Raw genomic sequence first — 19812 nt, forward strand, 5'->3', positions numbered from 1 at the left:
AATGGACTGGTTTCTGTAGGAAATGTGAGTCCATACTGTTTACAGGAGTAAGTCATTAGGCTGTCTAACAGCTTAACAGGAACCAACTTTGAAATGTGTAATTTTGTGTATTTAATCCTACAAGGGAAGTGTGAAAACCCCAGAACTGAGGCTTTTGGAAAGAACCTGCAGTGAAAAAGCCTGGTGCGGCTGTTTTAAAAGTCCTTCAATCTGCATATTTTTCTATACATCCTCCAGGCCATTTGCAGACCACCAGGACCAATCATCCAATTTCCAGTGCATTATTAGTCTTTTTCCTGGGTGCAGCCTGAGAAATGGCTGCTGATTACATGGATTTCTCCAGCAGTGGCAAGAGGCTATTTTGTGCCACTGGCTTTCTGAGCCACCGCACAAGGTGGCAGACGATCCTGTGGAAATGACCCAGAGGAAGCTACTACAGACTTCCTTCAGGTCCCTGGAAATGATGGTATCCAGGAGCGGCACCAGGTTTACTCTAGGCTGCCACGTAGTTTGAGCCTGGGGTTGAGGGATGTACCTTGGACAGAGGTGTACAAAGAGCAGCTTGGAAAATAAGTCACTGGCAGAAGTCTGCTGCTGGGTGACATCTTCCCAGGCTCTCCTCTGATCCAAAGAGACCAGTGAACACAGGTTTTATGCCTTGTGATCAGCTGTACTGGATATGTGCAATAGATTTTGGTGGATAGTAATGGCATCTTCTCACTTCAGAGGGATGTTTAAGACCTGCTCTGCCCAATGTAGGGAGAGCACAGCTCAGGCAGAAGCCCAACACCTGTAACCAAATAAAGCAAGTCTTATCATCTGCCTTTTGCTGTGAAAACACCAGATCACAGAACTCACACTGGATACAGAAATTGGGTATTAGACTTTAGGAAAGTCTCTGGATTCTCATGAAACCTCAGAACTTTAAGTCCTTTCCAAAACAGCACAATTTTTTACCTGAACGACTGCAACTAAAGAGAAATGCACTTCTCAGCTACATAGAACTGAGGACTACTCTCCTACTTTTGGGAAGCTAAAAATTTTTTTTTTTTTTCAATTGTATTTCATCCTTCTTATTCCTCCTGACATACATTAGCTCCTACCTAAATCCTTCACACTGCATTTAGAACCAAATAAAGCATTAATATGTTCATCTGTGTGAAATGTTCTCTTAACTATTACCTTGGGCAGTCATTTAGTTGGATCTGATAGGGGAATGCATTGACATTGTTAAGGTTAATGACCCAATGATTAACAATACACATTTTGCAGCTCAGTGCTCCCAGCCACTGTTTCAGAGTAATGTGAACAACGACATGTATATTGTGCTACAATATATGGAATGGAGTCTTTCTTCCCACATAATAAGTGCTGTAAAAGAAATCAGGCCATGCTCAAATTGGTAGTTTGAAAAGATGGACACAGTTTTATACTTATCAAAAATGTGAGGAATCTCACAAAGCTCATAGATGATATTATATTAATCCTGATTAGCTCATAAAGCCAGCCAGCTTATAATTTGTGGCCCACTGCATTGAGCTAAATCACTCACAGTTTTAAAAATGTACGTTTTATACCCATAATGATGTCTTACTAAAGCTGTAGTGCTACACTGGATCATCCACAGCACAGACCTGAGCTGAGCTGATGATCCACTTGACTGCACTTCTGTCCAAAGCACAGGGTATGACCTGTGTGCTGAGCATGGGCACACAGCTGTGTCTGGCATGAGGGCAGAGCAGAGGGAAGAGCCCCACAAGGCTGAAATGGGAGCATGAGTGGGGGCTGTCTCAGTGTGTGCACCATGGTGGGGTTCACTGGTGTTACACAGGTGAACCATCCTCTGGAAGTGGGATCTGTGTTTGAGCACAACAGTGGTCTCTGCAACAAGGTTCCTTCTCCTTGAATACCAGATTCTGTGGACATTTATTACTCTTAATGCTACACAGTTGACAACAGTAATCTCACTCAGTGTCCTTTAAAAACCAGAATTTCCTCTCTTAGGTTTATCACATTGTTTTGAGAGCACTGATATGTACAAACAGCACAACTGCACAAAACGTCATTATTACCATTTCAGCGATGCAATCCCCATTTGACTATTTCAAAATAATTTATAAACATTAAGTAATTCACTAAGTTTCACAGCACCCCACTTTTAATATTAGCACTGCACTAGCATTTTTAAGTATTTCACAGGATTCAAATCTGTGCTTGGACTTGCTCGTACTAGATAATTTTCGGGTTAATTTAGCCATAATATAATGAACTAAGCAAGTAATCAGGACAGTGGCAAGTTTTGCTAAAGAAGGACAGGAACAAGATCATGTTGTTAGTCATATCTGTCAGGAAAGCATCTTAATAGATTAGTGAATACATTTATTTGTACTCATTCGTTATCAATTAGGAGGTGAGTTGACACATAACTGAGAACATATCAGTCCGATTTGGTTTCCAAATTTAGGCACTTGAATGTTCTGTTTTCTGAAGGCCTGTTCAAGAATATGTTCTGTTTAATTAGTGGAAGAGGTAAGTGTTCACAGTCTCTAAAAGTTTTAACAGTCATTAGGTGATTAAGCATTAACTAAAGCAACTTTCTTAATTATTTAGTTAAAAATCATGGAACTAGGGCCCAGATTTTCATTCAAATTTACATTTTAGATCACTGCAGGAAAGGATATATGATATAAATTCCACAGCAGATATAAATCAGTTAAAACATATATTATGTTATTTTATATATTATTATATGTACCTTTAGGAACAGATTGCCCAGGGAAGCTGTGACTGCCCCATCCTTGGAAGTGTCCAAGGCCAGGTTGGATGGGGTTTGGAGCAGCCTGGGATAGTGGAAGGTGTCCCTGCCCATGGCAGGGGGTGGAACTGGGTAGTCTTTAAGGTCCCTTCCAACTCAAGCCTTTCTACGATTCTAAATTATCAGTCCTGGATAATATTAAGGGAAGGAATCAATCCCAAAGGGTCACTGCATTGAAAAAGGCACATCTCTTTTCTCAGTAATCTACATCTGAATCCCACAATACTCACTTTCCCTCACATTGGCTCATGCACGACAAGATTTTAGGAGTCTAAGATGTCAGGAAGATGTGTGAGCTGAGGCCTGTGTAATTCCCATTTGCCTACATCCCCCTGGAGCAGTGCTGCATATGCTGCACCTGGCAGACAGACAGCATGTCAAGGCATTCCAAAGGGATCAGCATCAGAATGCACCTCAGTGCCATGAAAGGTCACTCCTGAACACCAGATGCAGAAAGGATAGGATAATCCATGCCAGTCATAAAGGAGGAGAACATTTCATTAAGAGAAATAGCTCTCTTTCATAAGAAAATCAGGATGAAAGGCTACAACTTGAAGGCACGGATCAAAGAAGAAGAGGTGGGAGGCAAATGTTCTCTTCCACACTTGACAGACGTGGCAGATGCAGCCAAGATAATGGCAGTAAAGCAGACCAAGGACACAAAGCTGTTAAGCAAAAATGTCCTTTGTTTAATTCTCCCCCTTTACCTCTAAAACATCATAGAAATAGACAAGGCTGCCTGACTCACTCCAGACTGCTTTTGAAATGGTATCTTAATAACTGCTTTACTGGCTCTGTACCTGCTCAGCGTTTGCAACACCTTCTGCTCAGGAATCCATAGCTTGTTTAATGTATGTGCAACTTTCCCTTGTTCCAGGACAGGGAATTTTGAGTGAAGCTATGAATAGATGAAATCTCTTCGGTTGTCAACTTATTAGAATCATAAATGATTTAGGCTAGAAAAAACCTCTAAGATTGTGTAGTCCAACCTTTAACCTAACCCTTCCAAGGCCACCACTAAACCATGTCCCTAAGCACCACACCTACATGGCTTAAATCCCTTCATGGATGGTGATTCCACCACTGTCCTGGTCAGTCCATTCCAGGGTTTGACATCTCTTTCAGGAATGAAAATTTTTTTGTAATATCCAATCTAAACGTCCCCTGGTGTAACCTGAGGCCATTTTCTCTTGCCTCATACAATGTTGCACTGTTAAGTACCTGCTTGTGCCAGGACTATTGCAACTCTCTACAGTAAATTCTCCTCTACAACCTGAATGGCTGCTTGCAAATAATCAGAGAATCACAGAATGGTTTGGGTTTGAAGGGACTTTAAAGATCATCTCATTCCAACCCCCTGCCATGGGCAGGGACAGCTTCCACTATCCCAGATTGCTCCAAGTCTCGTCCAACCTGGCCTTGGACACTTCCAGGGATCCAGGGGCAGTCACAGCTTCCTTCTCTGGGCAACCTGTGCCAGGGCCTCGCCACCCTCACAGGGAAGAATTTCTTCCCAATATCTAATTAAACCTCCTTCAGGTTGTCCTGTCACTACATGCCCTTGTGGAAAGTCCCTCTTCAGCTTTCTTGTAAATCCCTTTAGGTAATGGAAGGAAAGGACTTCAGGTGATCTTGTTAAAATTGTTCTCAGAATATCCAGTTATTAACAAAAAGCTTTTTAATTGTTATCAGCCCAGATTTGAAAACAGCAGTGATTGTTCTGCTTGTGATCTTTCCTTCTGCACCTAACAGTATAAATAGATAGTTGGAATTTATGCCAAGTTTTACCTTTTTTTTTTCAAATCAAAGTTACCTTTTCATATCAAAACTGCACATTATTTTACCTACTGTGGAATTTTCTTAGTCTTTTATTTTGTAAAAGCTAAATATATAGTGAATTGAAGTGTTTTCTATGATTCAGTACAATACATGACTAAGATATTGCTAAACCTTTGCAGTATTGGAGATAAACTCTTTGTCTAACAAGGTCTTTGTAGAAGGATGTGAAAAGTGGAGATCATTTATAGCAATGCATTCATCAGACATGGGTTTTGGCAGCTATTTAAACAACAGTGTGGCAGCAAGTCAATCTTCCTTCCATCACAGCAGATACATGATACAGTTCATTGTGTTTATGGCAAGAGTTTCGCTGTCTTAAAAAAAAACATGGATATCTTTATAAAACTCGAAATGTATATCTTAAAAAATGCATTTTATGGTCATGCCACTGCCCACCATAAACAACTGGCAATTCAAATTGAGAACAAAATGTTTGGGTTTCTATTTTCCTTTTGTTTTTTCATTTTCCCATGAGGTATCACATACTTTCAAGGCACAAGGTACATTTGACAGATACTTTTGATTTTTTTGTTAAAATCTCATCATGATACAGAAAATACATTATGAAAACTGAGGACCACAGTTCAACAGTCTTCAGAAACTTGCAGTGTTTAGTCAAAGGCTGTTGACCCCTCTTAATTATCGCTGGAAGATAATACAAAATTTAATGTCAACTACCTGAAGCTTGAATTAAAATCACCTGTTTATTGCTGCTGTTCCACCCCTGCTAATGACCTAAAACAATCAGGCTTTTTATACTCAAAATTACTTAGGACTTCAAAATTAATTAGATCTCCTTACAAGTTAAACTGAGGAATCTCCCTCTGTGGTTTGTACAGGATTCAGGAAACGTGAGTGCTCTGGGATCAGAATCAGAACTATGTGGGAGCAGATTTGGAATCGGGATCAGAAACATGTAGGAACAGCTATGATTAAGGAAATTGCTGGGGAAAGGGAAGGAGAAGGAGAAAGAGAAGGGAAAGGGGAAAGGGAAAGGGAAAGGGAAAGGGAAAGGGAAAGAGAAAGGGAAAGGGAAGGGAAGGGAGGTGCCAACAGTTGTAGAAAGCCATCAGTATATGTATGCAAATATGACATTTCCAATTCTGTCTCTGGAAGTGAAATTTCTCCATTATCATAGAGGCTGTGAGAACACAGAGCGAAGATCAATTTAATCCAGAACCAAGCTTTTCCCTGGGCTAGTCAGATTGAGGTTAACTAGCATCCTAACCAGGGCCTACTTAGAGATGGATAAATATGAAACTTTGACTCCTGGTTCAAGACTCCTCAGATGCTCGACTATTCAATCCTTTGCCTAAGGGATGATCTTTTAGGCTCCACCAAAGATTTTGTTTTCTGACTAGATTAGACAGACAAAGGATATTCCAGGTACTCAGGAGTGAGCTGATGTGCTCCATGAAGATACACTGCAAGGTAAAGCAAGGAGGAAACTGCACCAATAATCTCCATTGCCTATTTAATGGCCAATGACAACTGCTCCTTGTTTTGCAAGGGGAGTGACCAGCACATCAACGACACCAATTATTAAAAAAATCCTGCAGAAAACTGTCAGCGTTTTTGGCGACAAACGGGACGGGGAGCCTGGACAGGCGCTCCAGGAGCCTTTTATTATTTTATTCCGTTATCAGTCTCACATACCGAGTTGGGACAGAGTTGGTACAGAGCTCACGCCGCCAAGGACATCCAAAAATTTCCTGGTTACAGAGCACTCTTAAAAGCTTTTTAGCCGATCAGCATGCTTCTAAAAGTTACAGACAACTGTCTTAAACAATCCCCAATCAGCGCACGTACCTCTGCTATGCTCAATGCTGGCTTGTTATGCCTTGACATAACAATACACAATATTCCAATATAAGGCTTAAACTTATCTGGCTAAGTATATTCCTGCTTTTATTTCTCACACCTAAGAGCTTTCCACCTTTTGTGTTTCCCCACAAAAACTTCCAAGCACTACATAAAAACTCAGTATTTGGAAACACTGTCATGTCAGTACAGACGCGGGGGCTTTTACTCTTAATTGTGTTTGTAAATGATCTTCTATCACAGGCAAAAAAGCTGAGCACCAATGAATATCTATACAAAGCAGAAGTGTTAATCGTAGTTAAATTAATTCTGTCTTCATCAGAGCAAAAAATGCCACTTTCACTTTAACAAGCCTGCACAAACAAATTAATTCTAAATGAGGCAGCATCGTCCTGACAGTTCTCTTGCAGGGCTCAGTTCTACCTTCTGTTGCTTCTCTTACTCTGTTTGGAAATTTTCTTTCATGGGGGAAGGAAAGATTTTTACTGTGTGGAAACACCACACAGTAAAAGACATACATAAAGGGGATGAAACCACGTTGGCCTGAACGCATCTTATTTAACTTTAGAGAACTAACTCAGGCACTTATTCACCCTAGACTTCTGCTAGAAGATGTTCGAAAGAAAGCAAAATGGGCATTTCTGAAGTGTGAATTAGATCCAGAGGTATACCCACAGAGTACAGAAGTGGCCTGGGTTCCCAAGGAACAAAATACCTCCTTGCATAGGCCTTTAGTAAGATGGGGTGGATTTAAGTCCTCCTGCATTTGAAGCACAGCCTTGAAATGTGGAGGATGAGACAGAATGGGAAGGTGTCAACATTAAGGGCTATAAGATGTTTTGCACCATCAGAGTGGGAAGATGAGTGAGGTGTGTCAGAGACTGAAATATTACATTTTATGACTTAAACATTTTCTTAAAAGACTTTTAAAACTGCATTACAAAAGCTGCAGAGAAGACTCCCACACCCTGAATGGGGCCCTGAGGCCTGACACTGCTTGCTGATGAAGATAAGATAAAGTAATAACTCAGGGCTGGGGACATTCACAAAGCACAGGCTTAACACCTCCGAGATGAGGACCACAGCCCCAGGGCTATCAGCTGCCAGGCTCCAACAGACCCTAGCACCAAGGGATGGAGGGAGGAGAGGCTTTCGGTATCTTGGAAAAGCCTCTGGTCAGAGGCGCAGTGACTGCCCATCCTCCAACTGTGCAGAGCCCAGCTGCGGGGTGCTCACTGGGAGGGGGAAGCTTATCCACAGCAGAAGGGGTGACATGGCCCATCACAGGGCCCCCTCAAAGGGGTCCCCAGACCCTGCACCAGAGCACCAGAGATGATGCAACAGACCCTCAGTGTTGCAAGGGACAGTGTCAAGCCAGCCCCTGCAAGGGAGACACGTGGGCACTCCCACCTGGCCCAAAGTGTCTATTAATCCATGGAATTCTACACTCTGGCGTGTGGTGGCGTGGGGCGTGTGGCAGCATGGAGCGGCGTGGCCACGGCACTGATGGGGGACTCTCACCACCAGCAGACCAGATGGAGGGGAGCAACGAGACGTTGTTGGGACCCTGGGATGGGTGATGTGCTTCCATCCAACCCCTGTCACCTCTCCCTGTTCCCCCACCCCCCATGCACACTTCTTTTTTCGATTTCTTTCTCTCTTTTCTCTTCCCTTCTCTTTGCCTCTCTACTGTTAAATAAAATACATCAATTTTTTGGCAACATCTAACCTCGTTTGGTTTTAATCTCGTTTCTGGGGATATTTTGAACCTTCTAAGTTCTTTCTGGTTTATGCACAGGGACTTAGCTTGCTTTGCTTTTCTGGGTTTAAACCGGATCGTAACAAGGTGTGATGATACTTATTTTAATACTAATATCTATCCTTTAAAGCAGAGACCCTGAGACCTCACTGCGGTGTTTATTCATTGCTTATTAAGAAAGTTTTGAAGTCTAAAATGACAAGGCAGAAATCAAAGGCGTTATCTTCTTATTAGAGGAAGGAAATTAGGACAGGAGATTAAACAGTTTGCTTTAGGTGACCCATTAAAACACTCAGTAAGCAGCGACTATCTGACAGACTTCCTGAACCCTAGTCAGACACTCCAACCACTTAAATTATTATTTCTTAAACTGTTCAGTCATCTGGCCATGCTCTACAACCTAGATGGGTTTGGACAAGGTCAAGAAAAGGAGTGGAGGACAAGGGAGATTTCCTTCATTTCCTGTGTCTTGCCTTCACCCAGCTAAAGGAAAAGCTTTTCCTATCTTTGATTTTCAAACCATAGTCTGTGACTTCCCTCTTTTTTTCCCAAGCACATCTTTCTTTTTTTACCTCCCTCTCGCCTTCATCCTTCCTGCTTCCTTTCTCTATATGGTTCCTTTGGTTGCGTAGCAACAGCACGTTCCTTAAAAAAGGGCCTTGCTGGATATAAATGACTGAATGAAAAAAGTGAGTTGTGCAAGGTCTTAACAAGACCATAAACTAACCATATTTTCTGGCTGTCTCTTTTCAAAGTAATAACTAAGGAGGTGTGTGGGCTGAGGGGAGGTAGGAGTCAAGAGCAATCAGCATTTTTCCACTCATTTTCAGCTGCCCGTTTCTAGGCCGCTGGCCAGGGTTCTCTGTAGCTTCCTGTGTTTGGAAAGACCAAAGGAGATAAACAAGGAATGAGAGTTCAAGGACCAAGTAGACAATGAGAAACCCACACCAAGGAGACAAAGGAAAGGAAATAAACCTGGCATTTTTCCTCACAGCCCTGCTTAGCTCCTGCAAAAGCCCCAACTGTACTTCCAGCACTGCAGCTTTGAAGGATTCTTCCCTGAAGGCAAACTGATTTATTCAAGGACACGTGAACAAAACCAAGTCCTAAACTCCAAAGTTATTGATTCTTCTCAACATATAAAACCGTCACTGGAGATCCCACTGTGGTATCTTATTTATTACTGCAGTTTAGCTGCATTTATCATAGACAACAGAATCAAGAAAGATACTCCAACAAAGGCCATTATACAGAAAGTACAAAGCTTGAGCAGAAATAGTAATAAATAGAAATAGGAATACTGAAAGAGGTTAGATATCTCGGTCAACCTCCTTTTTTCATCTCCATCTCTTATGTTATTCTATTCATTTAGCTTCTCTGATGAATCCTTTCCTGTAAAGCAGAAATAGTCTGGTTCTATTTCAGGGAAGTTGTGTGATGAACGTTTCTAAAAGCCTATGAGGATAAAAGCCAGATTCAAGTATTCAAGTACTAAGTATTAAATGAATGGGATGACTTAAGATTAAGTTGAGAGAGAGCCTTACCCCATCCTTCTCTTTGACTATTGGGAAATTTGCCCACGTCATCACTTTAATTTGCGATGACCAGGCTATTAAACTTGAGCTGCAGACTAGCAATATTTTCCTTTGAAATTTTCTAAAGGAGGAGAGTTTTGATTCCTTCCTATATTTTATGGATAAAAGCAGTAACAGAGTATTTAGAGAATTAGAGCACTTTTTCATTCCATGCCAGAAGGCCCAAAGAAGATGGGACTTGGAGTCAGAATGGGCTGAAAGAGGTGACACACGAGAAAAAGATCTGTCAGATGGGATGAAGAACTCAAAATTCAGCAGGCTGTAGTGAACCTTTCAGTAACTGTGATCCCAGATCATTAGGAAGGAATTCAGAAGAGAACACTAGATATTTTGAGGCAGTTTTAAGATTGATGAATTAATGGAAAGGTTAATTAAGACTGGTACAAGGTGGCTGATCAAAAGTTGCCAGGAAAAAAGATCATTTATCTGTAACACAGAATTAACCACTGAAGACATAAACTGGACCTAATGCTGTGTGAGGTCCAGCCATTTTATCGATCCAACAGACAAAAATAAAATTGTGAAAAAGATTGGGGTTTGCTAAGGAAGTTGTGATTCCCTGAAAGCCATAGGAAACTTAGATATTTAATGGAGACAAGAATAGAAATGTTTTGAAATAGAAGATTTGCAGGAGTCAGGCGTGGCAAGTTGCAGGAGACTGAGATTGCAAGATCTGGAGTTTCCTTTTTGGATGTGGATGGAAATTGGTTTTAGGATTTCATAAGAAACTAAGACACAACATCTAGACATCTTCAATTTAAAACATATCAGAAAGTGTTTGAAGACATTTGTAACTAGGGTAAGTCAGCAAAGGCAATAAAACCTCCATTACAGATGCTTGTAAGCAGGCTAGACTGCACCTCTTTATTGATGCTGATGGTATGGTACAGAAAAGGCAGATATTTTACTGCATCTCCCACCTGAACATCTTCACCTCCTTCAGTTCTTGTCTAATAAACACCTTCTAGATGGATTTTTGTCACTTGAATCCAGATACAAACAATATTTATACAGTGCACATTCTTCCCTGAAATGCAGATCAGTCATTAGATACTCCCAGGCGCTTTCACATTTGATGAGCACTGCCCTTGTTTGCCAACTTGCAGTAACTACTCCGTTAAATAAAGTCCTTCAAATACTGTTTTGTGAGTAAATGTGCTGCTGGTGCAGGGAAAATTAAAACACTAATAAATTAATCTCTCTAACTAACATAAACTGATTAAGCTATCTATGCTACCTGTCAAGAACTGCACACAGGACTACAGCTCTCTTTTAAAAGCAAGAGGAACTAATCTCTCCTAATCTCTATCTTCTAGCAGTAGTGAAATATTTCATTTGTTCACTTTGCCTTGTCTTTTCATCTAATCTAAGGCTGTCAGCAAACATAATGTTGGTTTGTGAATACAGAATGCTGCATGAATTTACATTGAAGACTCTACATTCATATCAGTTGGCTACTGAAGAACTCTAAGACTGGAAAACTAATTTCAGGGTGGCATTCACCTCCTGGGACAATATCCATCCATTCTCAATATCTACGAAGGGTGAGATGAATTGCTTTCTGGAGGTGACTACTGCGCTTCACTGACTGCTAAGAAAGGTGACAGAACTAACTTAAAATACATCCTGAGACTGTAGTTGGTGTAAGAACATCCTTAACGACTTTCTGTTCAGCCTGTGACTTCACAATGATCACTTCTTCATCCCATCACCAGCTCTCTGAGCCATCTGACCTTTTAACATTATGATTGTTTTTGTTTTAATTATTTGCCATACTCAGTATGATACTCAAAAAAAAAAATCTAACATAATTCAAATCTGTAAGTAAACCACTGAATGTTAAGATAGCTCATGAATAAATAGCAATATAAGTGCATGCTTTATAAATTCAGTGACATTTCTGTTTTCTCTGTGTCCTGATATGTAAGAAAGCAACTTTGCTTTAATAGATCATCTCATGACATTTACTCTGGTGGTTGATTTAATGAATCATGTTTATTTCCAAAGATGAGCTCTCCAGATGAGCTCTGGAGAATCTTCTGTGGCAGCTTAACACATAAGAGCCCTCAGCTCTCTCTATATCCATCTATGGGAGTTTATCACACTCTTAACACAGGCTAAGAGAAAACATCCCAATGCATATTCTGCTGCATTTAATTGTTCTGTAGCTGAATTTATAATCACAGCGAAAATCAGCTTGCACTGATGTGGTGGTCTGTGAAGTGGGACAAAATGACAGATAACTGCTTTTCTACACAAAATAAAATTGTAGTTGGCATAGATAAACACAAATGGCAAAAGAGGTGGTATAATCTACTCCTTCCCATTTGTTCCTGTGGTTCATTTAGAGCCATGAGGGCCATGGAGTCATGGAATCACAGAATGGCTTGGGTTGGAAGGGACCTTTTCCTAATATCTAACCTAAACCTTCCCTCCTTTAGTTTAAGGCCATTCTCCCTTGTCCTATCTGTACATGCCCTTGAGAAAAATTCCTCTTCAGTTTTCTTGTAAGTCCCAGTTAGTACTGCCAGGATGGAAGGCTGGGGGGAAAAAACTGGAACAGCTACCACAGACCAGAGAAATGAGATCTCTGTGATAAACTTCAGGGCATAAAACACATCAAGACTAATCCCAGCTAACAACCATCTCTAGTGCTGCAGAGCATTTTAGATAGCAAAGTGAGGTGATGTTATAACAAATGAGCATAGCCAGGAGGATCACAAAATATAACACACAGATGCATTAGTGATGCACATGGTGTGCACTTGGGGCTTAATTAGTGATTGGCTGTAGGCCTGAGTGTAAAAATAACCTGTGAACTACCCACTGGGGAGGCAGTGGAGCCCTGTGTCCCAGTGCTGTGAGAGGCAGGCTGGAGGGGGCAGGTTCCTGCTTTCCTGCAGGATGAAGAAGTATCTAGTTATGTCTTCAAGCATCTGGCCAATTCTTGTCGACCCAGCCAGCAGTGCACTCACTGCAGCATGTGTGAGAGCATTTGGTCTCTCTTTCAGCATTTACAGAAGCAATGAGATTTCTTTCAAGCTCATCTGGTGTTCTGGGACTAGGGTAAGTAATCAGATTTAAACAGTGCTCTGCCATTCCAATTGGATTGCTGCTGCTAGCTGGGACTAGGGTAGTTGGTGAACACCTACACAAATACTCCTGGGTGGGGTTGAGTAGGAAAGAATTCATCTCTATTTGAAGGCCATGCAAATCACAAGGTCGAGGTGGAGCAGAGACTAAATTATGACTCAGACTGAAAAACAAAAGGTGCCTTCTACTGAGGGCTTTTCATGGAGGTACCAGTCTAATCTATGCAAAGCTTCATGTGAAGTGAAATCAATCTCCTCTGACACCTGATTCCTTTGGAACAATCATTAGACTAACAAGTGGAGAGGCTAGAATGGAATGGAACCAAAGAATCATTTCTGTTTCGATCAACTGCCAAAATACCTATTTACCACTGAGACCAGAACAACTCTGAAGCAGCTGTTGTGCTCTTCTGGGTAAATAATATGTGTTAAAAAATGTATAAACATTTATACATGTTTACCTTCGAGACATCAGCTTTTCTGAAGCAGACATTTCCCTTGCTGCATACATAATACATGCTTTGTTTGAAAAACTGCCTAAATTCATAAAGGGAGAAAAACCTGTAGGGCGCTGGATGTGCACAGTGCTGTTATCTCTCATAAATGCAGACATAGTGGAGCCCTAGCATATAACATGGTTTATATTCATGTTTAAGGTCTTCTGTGAAATGGTCAAAGCATTGCTGTAAGTTTGGCAAACACTGTTATCTACCCACTTCTAGGAAAGGACAGAATTTTGAAAGCAATCCCCTGAACAAAAGACTTCTTTTGCCTCAGTCCAGTGTGAGCCATAGCAAAGAAAAAGTGAAAACCTCCTCAACCAGTGGTGCTCTGCAACAGTTTCATCCCTTTATCCATCATCATTAAGGATTCAGTTTCACGTAATGCTTGAGGCTCCCTCCACAGCCCATGAAGAGTGAAAAATATGCTGGATGCAGGGCCAGTATAGAATAAATTCATCATAAATATTAGCACAAGTGACCAGCTGATCTGCCAGGAGAAAATTATGTTCAGCCAAGGCATGTGTCTGACCAGAAGTCCAGCCCTCCTTGCTGACCACTGAGCACACTCCACTTGAGCAAGCTGTGAAAGAGCACCTGATCCTACAGAGATCTTGTTCCTCAAGTACAAGAGCCTTCACGGAATCCCCTGCTCCAGTCAGAAGAGAAATCTCTACTCAGATGTGTCTTTGTGTCTCATTGCCACCCTGCTTGAGATCCCCTCATGTTAATAACTGCTCTGTAAAACCTACACAGACAGATATAACAACTGTTTTTTCTTCTGCATCATCTTATCCAATCTCCAAACTCTGGTTAATAAAAATCCATAAAATTAGTCATGTCTGCTCGAGGAATCTGTGAATTGCCAAAGTGAAATTTAACAGGGTTCATGAAATGCAACATTACCTCTGATGAATTAGACAAAGGTAAGTGACTTGACACTGTGGTGTGTGGGATGCTGTCCCTGCTAAGAAATATCTGTCTCCCTTCCCCCACCCCATTCTCTCCCTCTCTTCTTCTTTCCCCCCAACTTTTTACTCCTATCTGTTGTAATCATCTTCTATTCCTGAACTCGATATTTAAAGTCAACCCTTTTACTCCTTAATCAAAACAAATTCTTTTGATTGTCCACACTAAAAATCTCCCAGTCATCACTTGTCTTTTCATATGCAAATCTGCAATAACAGCATATTGTAAATATTTGGTACACAGTAGCAAGGGAGTTAAAAAGTATGGCATATAAAAAAAAAAAAAGTAGAGCATTTTTTAATCAGAAACCTCCTCACTGAGGAGCAAATAAACCCATATTTATTATTGTTATTCCTCTCTAGGTACAAAAGCTGGGTGACAGCTTGTAGGATGAGTCCCTTGCAAGCATATTGCATCTTGTTTTCTTGTTCTAATCCACTTTCACATTTTTAACAATTTGATCAATCATTATTCTCCACCTAGCATTCCTTTCATTGCCAAGGTGTCATTATACTCTAAAGAAAGACCTAACTGAGTTTCCAGTTTATAAATGATGGAGATTTAATTATTACTTGATATTTTATTGATAAAATCATTATGAGAGGTCACAGTCTTTGTACCATTAAAGGGGAGAGCCTGTCCTATGGTACTTTTTTTTAAATGTGAGATCCTTCTTCTCCTAATATTTATTTTATTAGTTACGGGATATGTTTAATAAATTAGTATTATTCCAATCGCCTGATAACACTACTATAAATCAAAATTTTTGATGTACCCATAAATAAAAGATTATGTAGTCAACAAATAACTTATATCCTAATGATGTTGACATCAAATTCTTTTGGCATGTCTTGTATGGATAGATGTTACCTTGCTTTAGAGAAAAAGAAAAAAGGTTTTATGAAATCCAGCTATCATTTTTCACAGAAATTTGGTGATTTCTTTATGCATGGAAACCTACTTCTGCATGGAAGTAATGCTATTAAATAAAACCTGATTTTCAGAACTGCAGAACATGGACAACTCCTGCTGGAGATAAGGTGGAACTACTGACCTCCTCAGCTCCACAAACCACAGAATTACCGAACAGTTTGGGTTGGAAGGGACCTAAAGGGCCATCCAGTTCCACTCCCTGCCATGGGCAGGGACACCTTCCACTATCCCAGGTTGCTCCAAGCCCCCTCCAACCTGGCCTTGGACACCTCCAGGGATCCAGGGGCAGTCACAGCTTCTCTGGGCAACCTGTGCCAGGGCCTCACCACCCTCACAGTCAAGTATTTGACTCTAATGTCCCATCTCTCCCTGTCCTCTGGCACTGGGAACCCATTCCCCCTTGTCCTGTCACTCCACGTCCTTGTCCAATGTCTCTCTCCAGCTCTCTTGGAGCCCCTTTAGGCATTGGAAGGTGCTAAAAGATCTCCCTGAAGTCTTTTCTTCTCCAGGCTCAACAAATTCTAAGCCTGTCTTAATAAAAAATAAAATAAAAAAAATAATACATCACTGAGTTTGCTTGTTTTCTTGTTTATCAGTTCAGGTTCTGCAGAAGTCTTCACCTGAGGCAAGCTCTCAAGCGCTGAGCCCTGCAGTAGAATCCCTGGGCAGAATACTCTGCTCTCTGTTACAGAAAGGCCATTCTATGATCTAATGATCTTCCCATGCCTTGGTCACTGAGCTTCTGCACCAGCCTTTAATAGGAGTTCGCTGTGTGACAAATTTTTGTATGTCAGGCAGTCAAAAAAACCAAGAATCCATGAAAATTGAGGGGCCTGGTTGTGTGTGATCAGATGTGACAGCTCAGAAAGCAGATCACCACAGTACTAGGAGCAAGTGCTCACAGGCTTGTTAATTTGGTGCAAAATATATAATGGAAAATGAAATGGAGAATTTTTAAAGAGGTGATACAGGACAGATCTGGTTATCAGTTGCTTTGCCCATATATTTCTAATTAGTGTGTTCTAAATGTGTGCTGCTATAATAGCTCAAGATAGAAATAAATTTCTCTGTGCACTAACTATGAAGAGAAAGAACAGCAGATCAACTGTTGGTAAGATGGTCATAAGACAAACAAGTTTGAATGGGATATATCAACTGACAGGAAAAAGGTGAAAACATGAAAGAATGTTTAAAGAGAACTTTAACAAAAAGGAAGAAAATGTTATTACTGTTCCAAGAACTAAATCTATTTCCAAAGAATATTGGTAATAACCTACTTCTGAAATATTCAAGGGAAAAGTTAATTTTAAGCATCAAGAAAGAATAGAAATTATACAAATTATTCTAATACTGAACTGGGTTCAGTGAATTTTGAACGGGCATTTTATGGCTAACTATTACTTTATATTTAAAATTTTATATTTATATAGAAATCACATCTCATACCAAAGTTTTAGACCATTGTGGCCTCTGAAGAAATGAAAATTCTCGGATCTTTTTGCACCTGATGTATTTTTTACTGATTTTGTTTGTGTTCAACAAATTTATTGGCCTTTCCTTTGCAGTACCTGCAATTTTTTCAATGTCACAGGAGACTCAGCAGCACCCTGGGCAACAGGCACAGCCTGACTCTGGTCACAGGAGTTTTAGTAAATCTCCACACTGCTGAGAGGTCAGCTAAAAAAGTTCATTGTGTCCAAAAGTGTCGCTACATGTGACAGGACCATATGGAAAGGAAACCTTCCTGAATATAAAAGCTGACCACTAATCTTCTGATTCTTTTCCAGACTTTTCCCTCAGTCTTCTTTGCTAATAATCCTCCCTTAAACCTCTCTCTCTCTCATGTTCAGGAGCTGGAATGAGACCGACTTTTTGTGGTAGCTCACCTCTGGTAGTGCACAGAAGACACAGAGATGCATTTGAATTCAAACTTGGCAGTGTGTTTGAAGGACAGAATATTAATGGGATACCTAGGCTAAAGGGAATGCAAATAACTGTTCCCATAGAGTATTTTCTTATAGTCACATCTAATACTTCCCTAGAGCCACAGCCAAGCTCATGAGAGCAGGGGTAAGAGAAGAGAAGAGCAGCTGAGAATTATGCAGGTACTGCAGGCTGCAGAAGCTGGGGAATATATGAAGTTGTGTGTTCTTAAGGCAGCTACATGCACACACTGCTTAAATTTTAGAAATCTGACTTTCACCTCAAAAATAAATTTGCATCTTAAGGTGGTAATTCTTATCCCTGAAGACAAAATCCCTTCACTCATACTGATGTAGCATGATTATGACACTGACCTGTGTCATGGACCAAGTAATGTCTGATAAATATGTTGAGAAATAGGTAAAAAAACATTGAATGAGTTATCACATAGAGGCTGCAAGAAGTGGGCAGACTCTCTGAATGAAATCTATAGACATCTCCTGTAAGTAGTACACAACATTTTAATCTGCTTACATATGTTACATCTCTATTAGGGACAAGAATTTGATTGGATATACATAATTTAGCTGGAGGCAAAGCAGAGTCTTTCATAAGAAGCAAATATTAGTTCCTCTGCCAGTCCTATGTGGGTCTTTAGCAGTGGAACTGCACTCTTGTATTAATTTAGGAGATAATTTAAAGCGCGTTTAATAAGATTCATTACCCTTAAGCAGTACATTAGTTGTTATCACTAATAAATAATCTAAAAAGAAAAAAGAACTCAAAGAATTTATCCAGTTTTATATCCAGCCTCTTTTCCTAAATGAAAATTTTATTAGTGTAATTGAAGATAGCAGGGAGTACATGACACAAGACAGCTCTGCATATACAAATTTGGACATTTTACAAGCTTGCTTTGACTTTAAAATGCACCCTTGAACATTGCAAATGCATCCCTCGTAATTTAAAGTCTGAGTCACACTGACAGAGCCGAGTAGCTGTGCAGGCTGGAGGTGTCTGGGTTTCAGGAGCAGTCACACCATTGCTGGAGCCATCACAGTGCCTCTTCCCTGCCCTTCTGGGGCGTGGGAGTGAAGGAGATGTCTGTGCTCTATCAGGTGCTATTTTTATACCTACTATTTTAGGTACAAAATAATCTCAGCATCTGACGATGAGACATTCTCTGCCTTCCAAAAACATCGAAAGCATCGATCTATCACAAACCTAAAAGAGGCAACAAGTCTCTGTAGCATATGCCAGTAAGACCTTTTTTTTTAAAGTTTAATTTTCTCTTGGAAAAAGAAAGTGGAGCTGACCTCTTTCACCAGATAACCTTTGGATCCTCTCCTCACCAGAAGGATAAGCTTCCTCAATGTTTCGTATGTAGGATTCAGACTATTCCCCAATTACATTTTTCCAAGCAAAGTTCTTCCTCCACACTTCTGTGCTCTTCTCCCCTCTCAGTATCTCTTAATAACCTTTTGTTTTCTAATTAGTTTCTTTTCTCTACAATACAGCACCGCCACTCTTTTTTTCCTTTCCAGGATTTGATGTCCCTCAGAGATCTGTCCCCACAGGGCTGTTCAGCAGGAATTGTAAGCTCAACATAAAGTCAGTTTTCATGCAAAAGGCGCAAAAACTTTTGCCCAGTGTGACTTCCCCAGCAAGTTAAACATGGACTCACTGTCCTGTGTGGACTAGTGGATGAGAAACCTTTTTGACAAATCACTGAAGCTGTAAAGGCTGTGTGTGTAAAATGATATTTACTGCATACATTAAAATATACAATGACTACATTTGTTCTTAAGAACTACGTGTCACAGAGACTTGGACTCGGATGGATGCCCCATACCTGGAATGTTCAAGGCCAGGCTGGACAGGGCTTGGAGCAACCTGGGATAGTGGAGGGTGTCCCTGGCCATGGCAGAAGGGTAGAACAAGACGACCTTTGAGGTTCCTTCTAACCCAAACCATTCTATGATTCTCTGATTCTATGTCCCATCTAATCCATGTAACACCTTCAACATAAAATACTAGTTTTATATGAAGCTGTTGGGTTTTTCTTTAACAATAATTTAAAATTGTTTCCTAGAAATGAGACAAAGTCAGCAGAAAGGTTATTCCTTCTACTTCTGTGAGTGAACACACCTGAAAGATGGAAGGATCCAAATTAGCTCCAATGGGGACCACAAACCCTGAACACCTCTGGTTTTGGTGTGTGTCTTCCTAAAAGAAAGGGATTCTTATCTGATGCTGCTTCCTCCTTCTGTAGTTGTCTTTTTTAGGAGTGACCCACACTTGCACAGCTGCCACAGGACATGTCTAAATCTTCCAGGAGGTTTAAACTGTGGTGTTTAGGTGTATTCCACCAGAAGATGACCACAAAAATACTCTCATAGCATAGATTACAACCATAAACTGGGGCTATTGGTATTATACTGCTTTTTGGAGTATGCTGAGGATAACTGAATTAAACATCATTACATGCTCCAAGGCTCCAACAGCTGAAGCCTAGTAAGTTCTAAACAAAACAGAGTTTCGAAGCTGTGGATCCCATCAGGAGAAA

Source organism: Corvus moneduloides, chromosome 5, assembly GCF_009650955.1.
Source record: "Corvus moneduloides isolate bCorMon1 chromosome 5, bCorMon1.pri, whole genome shotgun sequence".
Taxonomy (NCBI): domain Eukaryota; kingdom Metazoa; phylum Chordata; class Aves; order Passeriformes; family Corvidae; genus Corvus; species Corvus moneduloides.